The sequence below is a fragment of the Bufo bufo genome, chromosome 2 (assembly GCF_905171765.1).
Source record: "Bufo bufo chromosome 2, aBufBuf1.1, whole genome shotgun sequence".
In the NCBI taxonomy this organism is placed as follows: Eukaryota; Metazoa; Chordata; class Amphibia; order Anura; family Bufonidae; genus Bufo; species Bufo bufo.
In genome coordinates, this window is record NC_053390.1 from 801,079,310 (window position 1) to 801,092,687 (window position 13,378).

At 40.2% G+C, this 13,378-nt stretch overlaps 1 protein-coding gene and 1 long non-coding RNA gene across 7 annotated transcripts in view; both read right to left on the bottom strand.

Moving 5' to 3' along the window:
• The window catches only part of CTNNA2 (catenin alpha 2), a 2,102,590-nt gene that overhangs the window by 1,350,947 nt on the left and 738,265 nt on the right, over positions 1–13,378 (bottom strand). The gene's annotated exons all lie outside the window — the stretch shown is intronic.
• LOC120990468 lies at positions 1,146–1,326 on the bottom strand. Its single transcript, XR_005776421.1, has 2 exons — positions 1,291–1,326; positions 1,146–1,259 (listed from the first exon to the last, which is right to left on the bottom strand). It is a non-coding gene; the product is annotated as an uncharacterized LOC120990468 (long non-coding RNA).

Consider the following 13,378-nt stretch of genomic DNA (forward strand, 5'->3'; position numbering starts at 1 on the left):
GACAAAACACTTCAACCCTAATGGTCTGTCTGAATCATACCTACTTTAAAATATATCAGTCATAATTTTTCAACAAAGAGAGAAAGAGAGTTTCCCAGGCTTTTAAAGAACTTTCGACCATACAGCTGCTATGGGATTCCGGAACAGGCTCCCTTACTTTAGTTGTTATTATATTAATTTCTTACACAAATTTTTTTTTTATAAATTCAAAATGTTCAAACCTCTTCTATCCATGATTGTCAATGTATGTTCCCACTTCTATTAAATAAAGGAACTCACCTACTGAAACTTTTAACTAGTATCAATTCAGCTGCTATAATCAACATTGATCAGGTTGTATTTCATGTTTTATACAGTCAATCTATATATATATATATGTATATATTTTTTTTTTTTGTAAAACAAAGAACCCACTAGTCAATGGTGATTGAATGGCAATAAATGCCAGAACATATAGTAATTAAAGTGCACATAATGCGAAAAACATCCAAATGCATTGGAAATTACGATGACCTTTATCTTAACCAGCAGTTTTTCAATACTTTGCATTATCCATAAAATTAGTGGTACGATATACATCACACTCTATGGTGATTTGCTCTTTATAAGCCTCGATAAGAAGTCAAATCAAATATGAAATATTGATCTGAAACAGTCTGTTGTCTCATATTTTATCTACAAAAGATTCAGAGAACAAATACGAGTTTTAGAAGACCCGAGAGAGTGAGACATACACCTAATACTCCATTGGAAATGATATGTGTAAGCCAGGTCTTCTTCCAAAGAAACAAAAGTACTGAGCATCTCAAAAGAAAATTGTCCTGGTTAGCTGAGTGGCCTTGGAGGCACTCTTGAGGGTTCTCTTCTTCAAGTATACATGAGGAGTATTGTAGCCCAGCCAATACTGCTCTGCCTTTCTGGGGGAAAAAAATATATTCCAATTTTAGTATCTTACATCTGCTGGCATCAGACAGATTCAGTTTTTTTTGGAAGAACAGATAACTTGAATATTTTCCCAGAAACCCAAATGTATGCAAATTAGCTACCCTTATGGATTGCACCTTAGATGGAAATATGTATTAAAGGGGTCATCCCATGATTAATGTAAAAATGAAAATCAGACATCCTGTAGTACATCTCTTTCAAACAAAGCTAGAACCAGCCCTGTATCTCACATGGATCCAGAGATCTCCACAATCATCGCTCTGATAGATTTATATCAATATGGCAGCTAAAGGGGAGTGTCTTTTCTGCTGCAGCTAAGGGGCATGTCTCAACTCTCCCTATCACAGCTCAGGAGGCGTGTCTTTTGTGCTGCAGCTCTCTTCCTTATCACAATTCAGGAGAAAATTGAAGGCTGAAACTGAGCATGTGCGGCCATCTCAGTGAGCAGGACAAAGAAATAAGAAAAAGAACAGCTCTATACAGATAGATTTCATTGAACAGCTCAGTGGCTATAGAACATATAATTACAAGCCATTACAAAAGTATTTGGATCCAGGTGCTGGTTTGAAAACTGTCGATTTTCTTTGATGGGACAACCCCTTTAAAATAAGGAAGTAATAGTTCACCTAGGAATATTTGCAGAGTTAAAAATAACGAAATGTCACCTCTTGTAAAATCAATGCTGCTTTGATTTTGAAGGTCCTAGGGAGGATTTTGGTGAAGTCATTAGACAATAAAGCCCAAGAACAAACAGAACTTTGACATAGTTATCATATGTACAGTTATTAATGACAACATGGACAATTTATCTGCACATATAATTAATTGATTACCCTTCAGTCATGCAAAGCTATTAAAATATACATAGATGGGCATGAATAATTTTTAGGTGCATAGTTGTCAGTCACTATTTTAATAATCATCCATCAAAATAAATCAATGTTATAAGTCACAGTCATGTAGTTAAACCACATTAATGGAAAGCGGTATGCCAGCTTCTGGTCTCCCAAATGGCAAGTCTGTCTCAAGTGCTCCTCCTTCTATCACCAGAATATTTAAAGTCAATAAAAACACATAAAAACTACAAAAAGGTAAATCAGTAAAATATATACTTCATATAAAATAATCATAAACTACCCAGTAAGTTAAACAAAATAATATCTAAAAAGGGAGGGACAACTGACCTCCATGACCAAAGGATAAAGAAGCAGATTATGGTAAGAAAGGCCCAGAAAGCGTAAATAATATGGTTGTGCACACTCTAGAAATGTCTAAATGACGTCTGCTAGATAGATAGATAGATAGATACTGTAGATAGTTAATAGATATTAGATAAATGATGTTACAGGCAGTGGGTGTGGAACCACTGTGTCAACCATCCAGTTTGACTTTAGGATAAACCTAAGGTCATTATCCTGGAGGTCCCTTGGAATTCACCCATTAACCCCTATACAGGGATCTAGACTTTGCTGCAGGGATGCCTCCAGGCTGCTGCCTCTTGCTTGATAGCTGACAAAAGAGACAGATAAAATGATGCTAGGCAGTCAGAGATCAGGCAAAATTTGTAGTCAATAACAGGCCAAGGTCAGGGCAGGCAGAATTAGTATGAATCTGTGAAACAGTCCAAAGTTCAGAGCAGGCAGCACAGTAAGGTAAACGGGTATAGGTTGTCTCAGGCACCAGAGGGTCAGAATCCAGGAATCAGGCAAAAGTCAGTACACAAACAGACAATCAGAAGCAGCACACCTTAGCATGAACTAGAAAACTAATGGTCAGAAAGAGAATGAGTTAAACAGCACAGCACATAAAGCAGAGGCCGACTGTTAAATCGGAAACAGCCTAGCAGCAGTACACATAGCGAAGGAGGGAATTAACTCTTACAGAATTGCAGAAGGAGGTGAGATTCAGTGAAGAGAGACAGGGTGAATTGAGCGGTGCCCTTGCCCGCCCAAAATAGCAAGGCAGCGGCAGGCATAAGCTCTCCAACATAACATAGGTAAGTAGATATGAGATAGATAGATAATATGAATGTCATAGAAGGGGTTTCCAGGATAGGGGAACTGATCTGCTGACAGACACTTCCTCCAAAAAATCATTTGCTGGTTTCAGGAGATCTAAAATAATGGGTCTGAAAAAATAATTTCTTTAAATTTTTAGCCAAAATAAACTGCAATTTCCTCTTGATTGAATGGAGATTTTTATAAAAAGACAAAATGGGTCAGAAAGGGTTAAAGATAAACAAGAATCATTATTACTCATCTCCACTTGATCCCTCAGTTACTGCTGTTCCAACCATTCTCTGGCCTCTGCTGCTCTTCATTTTATGATCCCAGTTCCACACCCAGAAAATGCCAGGAAAGGCCCTCTCTGCAGATCACAGGGTGGGTGACTGTTATGGCCAGTAAGTAACTGGGAAGTGAAGAGCAGCGAGGATCGGAGTGGTTATGGAACAACAGTGGAGAATGATTAATAAAGATTATTTTTTGATATTTAACCCCACTGGCCCTTATTCTTTAAAAAAATCTTCTGGAAAACCCGTTTAAGAAATAAATTAAAGGGCAGTGAAACACATCTATACAAAATGAAATTGCATCATGAACATTTTTTCCATATGTTTTTGGTGTATTTTGCTATATAACTCGGAACATTTTCCCAGAGTAATTCAAGTCATTTTTTTAAATGTGCATTTTCGGCAGCTGGAGAAATAGACAACCAAAAAAACCCATCTGGGCATTTTCTCTAATTAAAAAAAAAAGAAAAATATTGTCTCATTTCCCATCTACCAAAGGACTGAACAATTAAATGACACTGGGCCTAATCTTGCTTTAAGACAATAATAAAAGACTTTAGGTCTGTAGCATGATGAAATGGAATTAAAAAGTTAAGCATCACTTACTCATATTCAAAATGTCATCTCTGTTTAGCGTAAATGTTTGATGCTTAATCCAGATAGATGAGCGGCGCTGACTCCACACGGGAAAAAAAACTTCCCTCTTTATATCAGGTTTAAAAGCTTTTAAAATATTCCTGTCACAGGCAATTGTGCTGCCTATCAATTGTGCTCCCCATCCATTACAGCAGGAAAGGAAACTAAGGCTACTCAAACACAGAGAAGAAAAAAATGATTAAAAAAAAAACACATGAAAAACTGGAAGACCGGGCACGAAGCAAGGTATTCTGAGATATCCACTCAGGGTAAGTTATTTATTACGGTATATAAGGTCCAATCAACTTTGCCATAAGATAAATTGTTTCAAGGGGCTAAGTTTAAAGGGGTTGTCCAAGATTATTTATTTTTTTACTAGGCTACTTTCACATTGGCGTTATTGCTATACGGTTTTGAAATCCGGCAGAGGATCTCAAAACCACAGCAAAACGCTTCCGTTACAATAATACAACTGGCTGCATCTGTTCAGAAAGGATCTGGTTGTATTATATTGAAAATGAAGAAACCGGATCCGGCACTAAAACCAATGTAAGTGAATGGGAGCCAGATTCGGCACCATTGACTTACATGGTTTTTGGTTCCGGATCCAGCTTGCTCAGTTTCCCATGCTTGCATCGATTTTGTATTCAGCATGGGAACGCAACAAACTGGAATGGAAAGTATTCTGGTGCACTCCGTTCCGGTTTGTTCACTATTGTCCTCATTGACATGAATGGGGACAAAACTGAGCATTGTGCTGCAATTTTGAGAACTTGTGCCTCAAAACCGGAAAACACAATGTTGATGTGAAAGTTGCCTTAATCCCCCTCTACGCACACACCCACACATGCACACACCCAATGTTATATATGAAAAAATGTATACTTGGCTACTCTTTTCCATTACATTTTGGCTCCGTTGCTCCTGGGCTGTCTTCACTGGACTTTCAGTCCTGTCCGTCAGCTTTAACAAAGGGAACGTCACTTATTACTGGCCTTAGCGGTGACATGTCCCTGTTAAGGCAATGGTTGTAGAACCAGTGTGCCAACTAATCAGTTTGACTTGGGCTATTCCTGAGCACATTGTCCTGGCGGTCCTCCGGTTTTCACAAGGAACTGGTCTTTGTTGTAGAAGATCCACCAGTCCGCTACCTCTTGGAATAGTCCTGGTGTGGTTGGCAATTGACCCACGGGGGTCAGCAAATACTTGTAGTCAGAACTAAGCTGACGTCAGACAGGCAGATTATATGCAAATTCGAGAAACAGTCCCAACAGCAGGGCAGGTTGCATAGGGTCAGAATCCAGGCAACAAGCAGAAGACATAGCACAGACAGATGAACATATTAACAGGTACGGGCACAGGTCGGACGGCAGACAGACAAACTTGGGAATTATGTAGAACATGTTCCACAGACAGACAAATTAATTTTAACTTCTTCACAGGATCCAGCAGACTAAAAAGACCAGACGGATCGTGTTGCTCAGACTGGGGTGGGGGCAAACAACACACTTTATATTGAAAGGCCAATGAGTTCATTAGTAAACAGCTGAACACAAAGAGCAAGAGAAGTTTAACTCTTGAAGTACTGCAAAAACAACAAGATACAATGAACACACAATGCATGTGGGAGAGCGGCCACCATGAACCCCCATTGTAACATACTGTGTAACATGCCCCTTGGGGACTTGTCACTGCTGAGGCTAGGTATGGCAGCAGCTTTTGTGCCGGTGTACAGACATGTGTGATGGTGCAACCAATAATTTACTTTAAAGTAAATAAGACAGAGACCAGAAAATGGCCAGGGTGCAGGATCCAAGCAGAGTGGAGCAGGTGAGTTTGACGTTTTCATTAGGTGGTACATGCTAAGGAGCATAAATTAAAGACCCCTTTTTATGGAGCAAACTATTTCTGGCATCCAAAACTATAAGAAATTTTTGTTGATGATGTTTTCATTTTTAGGTTGGGACACATGTATGGGTGTATTGATAAGTGCACCAAGAACAGACTCAAGCCTCTTTGCGCACAGTTGCTCCTCTTTCTTCCACTGACAGCCCCTTCCTCTCCTTGATTGAAAAGACCAGGCAAGCGGACTATGCAGGAACTTGGCCCTGTCAATCAAGAAGGGGAGGGAGGAACTAGCAAAGGAAGCAGCTGGAGCAAGAGTGCACAGAGTGGCTTCTTCAACCCCCCCACCCCACGCAATTAACTGATTATTTGATTATGGTATAAAAGTAATTTTTCTCCAGAATGAAGCAATGATAAAGATATTATTACATTCAGCTGAGATAGTCTTACAAGGCAGTGTGCAGTTGGACGATCAGTAGAATTATACTATATGATCCCTCCTAAGCACTTGCCACCCACCACAAAGGACATGTCATCTGCCAATAACTTATCACATGGGACTATTTTTGTAACATGTTGGATCATATATATAGAAAATGTGCTATGCAATTTTCAATTTGTAGATGACATAAAAAAACAAAGGTGGAACTTTGCTTATGAAAATCCCACGCTTGCCTTTGGCAGGTTTGCACTGCAGATGAACTCCACTCAAGCGAGTCTCTCACCCAGAAATCCCTTGAAACTCCCTTCAGAATTCTGAAACTCTTGCAAACGTTTTTTCCCTCATCTAAACTAAATTACAGGGCAAAGCTAAGAAACACAAAAAGTTCCACCCACAATAAACTTTCCAAAACTTTAAAGTCACCTTGTTGTCTTTGATTGGTGGAAAGCCCCTTGACTTTGGCCGTTTCCGGGACATATAAGTAATTTCACCTCTTTTCATATAGGATATGTGAATTTAATCACAGCTTCAGTTTCTAATAAAATTTAATTGCATAAAGCTAAAACCCAAAGTATTTCTTCACTGATAAAAAGTTCATATGTCAAAAAAAGTAAGAAAAAAAAAAAACATGAAGGAAATACATGAGATTGATTTATAGATTTGAGCTGAGTTGCCTTTGTCTATGCTTACCCTTCTTGAATTGTGACATTTTGAAAGAGCAAGGTATTTAAGCAATAATGACTTCCTTCCCCATAAAACGCTAACGCTTCAATTATTTATGGGTAGCTGAATTTTTATAACCCCCGCTATAACAAGCGTGGACTTTTTATACTCTTATATTTAATGCACTTTTTTGTTTTAATTGAATGGAACGACTTTTCTTGCTTTATTTTTTTGTACTTAATTTGCTTTTTTATATATATATATATATATATATATTAGCTGAAGGATCCGGCTTTGCTCTGATATATTTAATCTATTTCATTTAATGTTTGTGTGTGTCGCTAAAACACTATCCACTATCCACTATAACAGTGAGATCTACAGCACCCCACCCCTTAACACTGACCCCCCCCACAGTGCCCCGTCCGTTAAAATTAGACCTCCACAGCAGCCCACCCCTTTAACTTTGACCTTTACAGCAGCCTTCCCCTTTAACAGTGACTTTCACAGCATACCACCCCCTTGACAGCGACCTCCACACGGGCCCACCCCCTTAACAGTGGCCTTTACTGGATAGGGGGCTTGTCCTTTTGAACAGCTCACTCTAAGACAGCAGCACTGTACTGTCTGAGTGTGAGCTGCAGGGAGAAAGTTACCCTCCCTCTCACCCCTGCAGCTAGCAGAAGTTTATTTTTACCTTCATTTTTTCAAATCCTGTCAGCTGAGGAGTGGAGGGGGCATGGGCTAACCAGATTGGGCATGGCTTAGCGGGACCTAGAAGTTGATTTTTAACTTCATTTTTTCAATCTCAGTCGGCTTAGGAGTGGTTGGGAGTGTGGCCTAACAGGATCGAGGGTGTGTCCTTTTTGAACAGCTCACTCTAAGACAGCAGCACTGTGCTGTCTGAGTGTAAGCTGCAGGGAGAAAGTCAACATCCCTCCCACCCCTGCAGCTGACAGAAGTAGATTTTTACCTCAATCCCCGTCGGCTCAGGAATGAGAGGGGGGGTGGCCTAACAAGATTAGGGGCGTGGTTTAGCGGGACCTGGGGCAGAGTTTTAAGTCTTTTGAGGGTGGACACATTGTGGTGCGGGCATGTCTGGGCTCCTTCCTGCAAGACTGACGCCCCTCTGGGCACCTTACTGGCTCATTTGCATACCAAATAAACTGGATTTTCAGAGGATAAAAACATCTATTGCTGAAACAAAGGCACATCCTGAAATAAGGTGCTAAGGGCTATAAGGCCATGGCTTAACTTCAATAGCAATTATCCTGGTGACAGATTTCATTTAAAGCTCTCCTACATCAGTGAAGATAAATGGCTGGGTTGTTATGGAAAACTGAAGTAAAACTGTGTATATGGAGACTGAAGGACCTGCGAGCTTCTATTGGCTGATAAGGGTCATGTGACCAAGCTTCTATTGGCGAATGCATTTTTTGGGAATATCACAGGAACAGTACGTCCTAGAGAGCTGAGACCTAGTCTAAAACCTTCCCGGACCCCTGATGTACCTGTGTGCCAAATTTTGTAACTATAAATGCAACGGTGCGGATTCCTTTAGCGAACATACACACATACACTCAGCTTTATATATTAGATATATACAGTGGGATGCGAAAGTTTGGGCAACCTTGTTAATCGTCATGATTTTCCTGTATAAATCGTTGGTTGTTACGATAAAAAATGTCAGTTAAATATATCATATAGGAGACACACACACAGTGATATTTGAAAAGTGAAATGAAGTTTATTGGATTTACAGAAAGTGTGCTATAATTGTTTAAACAAAATTAGGCAGGTGCATAAATTTGGGCACCACAAAAATGAAATATTTAGTAGATCCTCTTTTTGCAGAAATTACAGCCTCTAAACACTTCCTGTAGGTTCCAATGAGAGTAGTTTCATCAGTCCACAGCACCTTATTCCAAAATGAAGCTGGCTTGTCCGAATGTGCTTCAGCCCACCTCAAGCGGCACTTTTTGTGCTGTGGGCGGAGAAAAGGCTTCCTCTGCATCACTCTCGCATACAGCATCTCCTTGTGTAAAGTGTGCTGAATGGTTGAACGATGCACAGTGACTCCATCTGCAGCAAGATGATGTTGTCGGTCTTTGGTGCTGGTCTGTGGGTTGACTCTGACTGTTCTCACCATTCGTCGCTTCTGTCTATCCGAGATTTTTCTTGGTCTGCCACTTCGAGCCTTAACTTGAACTGAGCCTGTGGTCTACCATTTCCTCAATATGTTCCTAACTGTGGAAACAGACAGCTGAAATCTCTGAGACAGCTTTCTGTATCCTTCCCCTAAACCATGATGGTGAACAATCTTTGTCTTCAGGTCTTTTGAGAGTTGTTTTGAGACCCCCATGTTGCTACTCTTCAGAGAAAATTTAAAGAGGAGGTAAACTTACAATTAACCCCCTTAAATACTCTTTCTCATAATTGGGTTCACCTGTGTATGTAGGTCAGGGGTCACTGAGCTTACCAAGCCAATTTGAGTTCCAATAATTAGTTCTAAAGGTTTTGGAATCAATAAAATGACAACAGTGCCCAAATTTATGCACCTGCCTAATTTTGTTTAAACAATTATAGCACACTTTCTGTAAATTCAATAAACTTCATTTCACTTCTCAAATATTACTGTGTGTGTCTCCTATTTGATATATTTAACTGACATTTTTTATCGTAACAACCAACGATTTATACAGGAAAATCATGACGATTAACAAGGTTGCCCAAACTTTCGCATCCCACTGTATAAGAAAAAGGAAATTCCATGGCACTTCCCAAAAATAGATATGTGTTTATTTCACCAGGTGCATCTGGTGAAATAAACACTTATCTATTATTGGGAAGTGCTGTGGAATCTCCTTTTTCATTTATGGTTTGATGGGAGGATCACCGCCATAGCCGCTGGCACCTCTTTTTTCCTACTTTGTTCTACTATTGTTTGCAGTGCTGTCCAGCCGCTTTGATATATATATATATATATATATATATATATATATATATATATATATATATGAATATATTTATATAAATATATATACTACTATACTACTCACAAAAAGTTAGGGATATTTGGTTTCCGGGTGAAATTTATGCACAAATTACATCTTGACAATGACATCTTATGCTGTTCACAAGTTGACTTATTGTCTGCTGAGGCATGGCATCCCACTCTTCTTGAAGGGTGGCCCTCAGGTCATTGAGGTTCTGGGGTACAAAGTTATGACCCTCTACATGGCGACTCAACTGATTCCATAGGTTCTCAATGGCATTCGGGTATGGAGAAAGTGCAGGCCACTCCATTTGAGGTACCACAGTCTCCAGCAACCATTCACTGATGATGCGACCTCGATGAGCTGCGGTATTGTCATCCATGACGATGAAATTAGGCCTGTGTTGTTCATGCAGAGGCACAATGACTGGATTAATGATGTTATTCAAGTAGTATGGGCTTGTCACTGTACCATTCACAAAGTTTAGGGCAGTTCTGTATTGACTAGACACACCTGCCTACACTGTAACACCACCACCACCAAATGCTCATCTGGTGACAACAGTGGCTGATGCATAGCGCTCTCCTTCACGTCTCCAACATCGTTGGCAGTGCAGTGAACAGCATTAAGGCCTACTGGTCCATCATCCAGCATAGATGCTCCTTGGCCCATGAAAGACGATGATGCCTATGTCTGGTGGTGTGATCAGGTACCCTTGCAGCTTGTCTAGCACGCAGACCACGGTGATGTAAATGGTTTTGAATTGTCTGACGTGACACTTGGGTGGCTCTCACCTGCCTAAAATGTGCCTGGAGTTGTGTGGCATTCATCATCAGGTTCTGCAGGGCATTGTTCACAATGAAGTGGTCATCAGTGTGGGATGTGGCCAAAGGAAGTCCACTTCTATGCCTTTTTTGTGACTCTTCCAGTCTCTCTGTATCTCTGTTGCAACCTGCTGATGACACTCTGAGACACTCTAACCTCAGTGGCCACTTCTGTCTGAGAACATCCTGCTTGAAGCCTCACAATGGCGAGGTACTGTAGATCAATTGTTAGGTGTTGTCCTGGTCTCATGGTGTTAAAATGTGAACAACATGATGAGAAGGACTGTTTAAATACCAATTCTAATTGAACCAGAAAATGTATGGGAGATTCATGGATCAAACAACTGTTTTGATTTTTGCCGTTAAGCTCCTTGTTAGAGAACAGCAAGTTGTGCAAAAAGTACTGAAACATTGGACATGTGCATTCAAAAGTTTAGAGAAGGTCACATTAAGTTCAGGTTAGAGTGCATTTTAGGTTCATCCTGAAATTTCACCCACAACCCAAATATCACTAACCTTTAGTGAGTAGTGTATATTAGATTGAATATATTGTCCTGACAACACAAGGACATATAAACCACATAAGTAGGCCATGTGGCTGCTTTGGGGCTCTGGTAGAAATAAGTTTACTCTCCCGTTTGGTCCTATCTAGTGATTTGTTTGAAATTAATTTCTGATTCGATTCTAATGAATCAGTCTGCAACTCGAGAGATTTAAAGTGCTTAGATTGCAATGAAAAGATGTGTATAACATTCTGAGGTCTCCTAGGACTGTATCCAACCCCTTTCAACATTTTTAACACCAAGACAGGGACATTACTAGCTATGGGTAAATGGATGGTTGGCAATAGTAACAAAACACACTGCACTGTTGAATTTTATTTTTAAAGTAAAATATGGTGCACAAATAGTTATGTATCAGATCTGTTCAAACTATTAAGGACAATGGCTGTAGAAACACTGTGCCGACCAACCAGATTTATGTTAGGCTAATCCTGAGGGCATTGTCCCAGCGATCCACTGGTTTTAACCCTTTTACATCTATTCAGGGATCTGGTTTCGCTGCAGGGGAGCCACAACATTTTTATAGACAATGGTTGTGGAACCACTGTGCCAACTAACTAGATTGACATTGGGCTAATCCTGATGGCATTGTCCTGGAGGTACACAAATGTTCACCCTTTAATGCCTACATAGAGATCTGGTCTTCACTGCAGGGTAGCCACCAGGCTGCTGTTCCATGAAATAGTCCCAGCATAGTTGGCGGCTGAACCATGGAAGTCAGAGATGCACCCTGAAATAACTAGGCAGAGATCAGACAGACAGAGTACATGCAATTCCAAGACAAACACAGAATTTAGGTATAAAGCATAACTACTAGCATTAGCAGACAGACTTCAGGAACGCAGGCAGAAATACTTCAGGAACCCAGGCACGTTGAAAGAAGCTAGCACCCTGACAAACAGAACCCGGGCAACAGAGCAGAAGCTGGCACACAAAGAGACAGATTAAAGCTCTTTACTGATGCTAGCAAGTTATAGGACCTGGTTCTGTGGAGACAGAGCAAGATCTCAATTGCACAGGCAAAGAGGCGGAGCAGAAACACAGAATATATAGTGGGCTGATAACTAATTGGTCAACCAGGTACACACACAGAGCAGATTAACCCATTCAATACTGCAACTGAGGGCACAATAGCCAAATTCACACGCTGACAACTTCTGATCTGTAAAATGTTTGGTGTCCCATTGAGAGATCTATCGAATCACAAAAATTTAGATTTGGCTGAAATCTGAATTTTTGGAAATTTTTATTTGCCATCTCCTTTTCATTAGAGTAGTGTGCATCAGTTTAGAATTCTCCTCTATGAAGTAAGGGATGGATAATTGTTTATAGGGTCATGGAAAGAGAATTGATGGATAAACAAATATTACACTACCTTGGCTCAATAATGGTGGACCCTTTCTAGCCTTCTATGTACAGCATGCCACTACTACCATGGTATTCATAATGTAATGCTTATTAAAAAAAAAAAAAAAAAACTTTGGGGCAGAACTATTTAAATTGGCATCTCATACAACAAAAAAACGGTGCCAAATATATTTAAAAGTTCATGCCCTTTAATACATTTGGAACTGCCTGAAAGCTCAATAATGAAATCTATATTTGCTATCAACAGGCAGAGATTTATGGCAAAAGTTGTGTCATTTTTTGGGTTTTCTTCTTAATAAATCTGTCTTAAAACATGAGTTCACGCCCAGTCCATTGTCGCCAGTTTTGGCATAACCAAACATTTGCAACGTTTTTGGTGTAATATATTCCAAAAATTGGCACAATTTGAATAACCCAGGGCAATCCTCAGCCTTGGTGTGGCTGTGTCGGAAGAGTTGCGCTGCTGAGTCACGCCCCCTGGAGAAGAGACAGCATCCTTAGCAGCAGGATGCAATGCGCTTTTTCTCCCCGCAACGGGCGTGTTCTGGAGGAGATTAGCAGTGGGTTGATTGTTCAGCTGCTCTATTCCTGTGTGCTAGTGTTTCTGAATAATGGAGCACCTATCAGGTGCTTATCCAGGAACTTGGTGCTCTACTTTAACCCCTTACTGGTCATACACCAGTGCCAGTGATAGTCTTGTTTGGTCTACCAAGCTAGGTTCCAGGTTCCTGCTCATGTGCTGATTTGGTTTAGTTTGCTCGAGTCTTTGACCACAGTTTGTCCTGTGTATACTCTCTGTCTCTCAT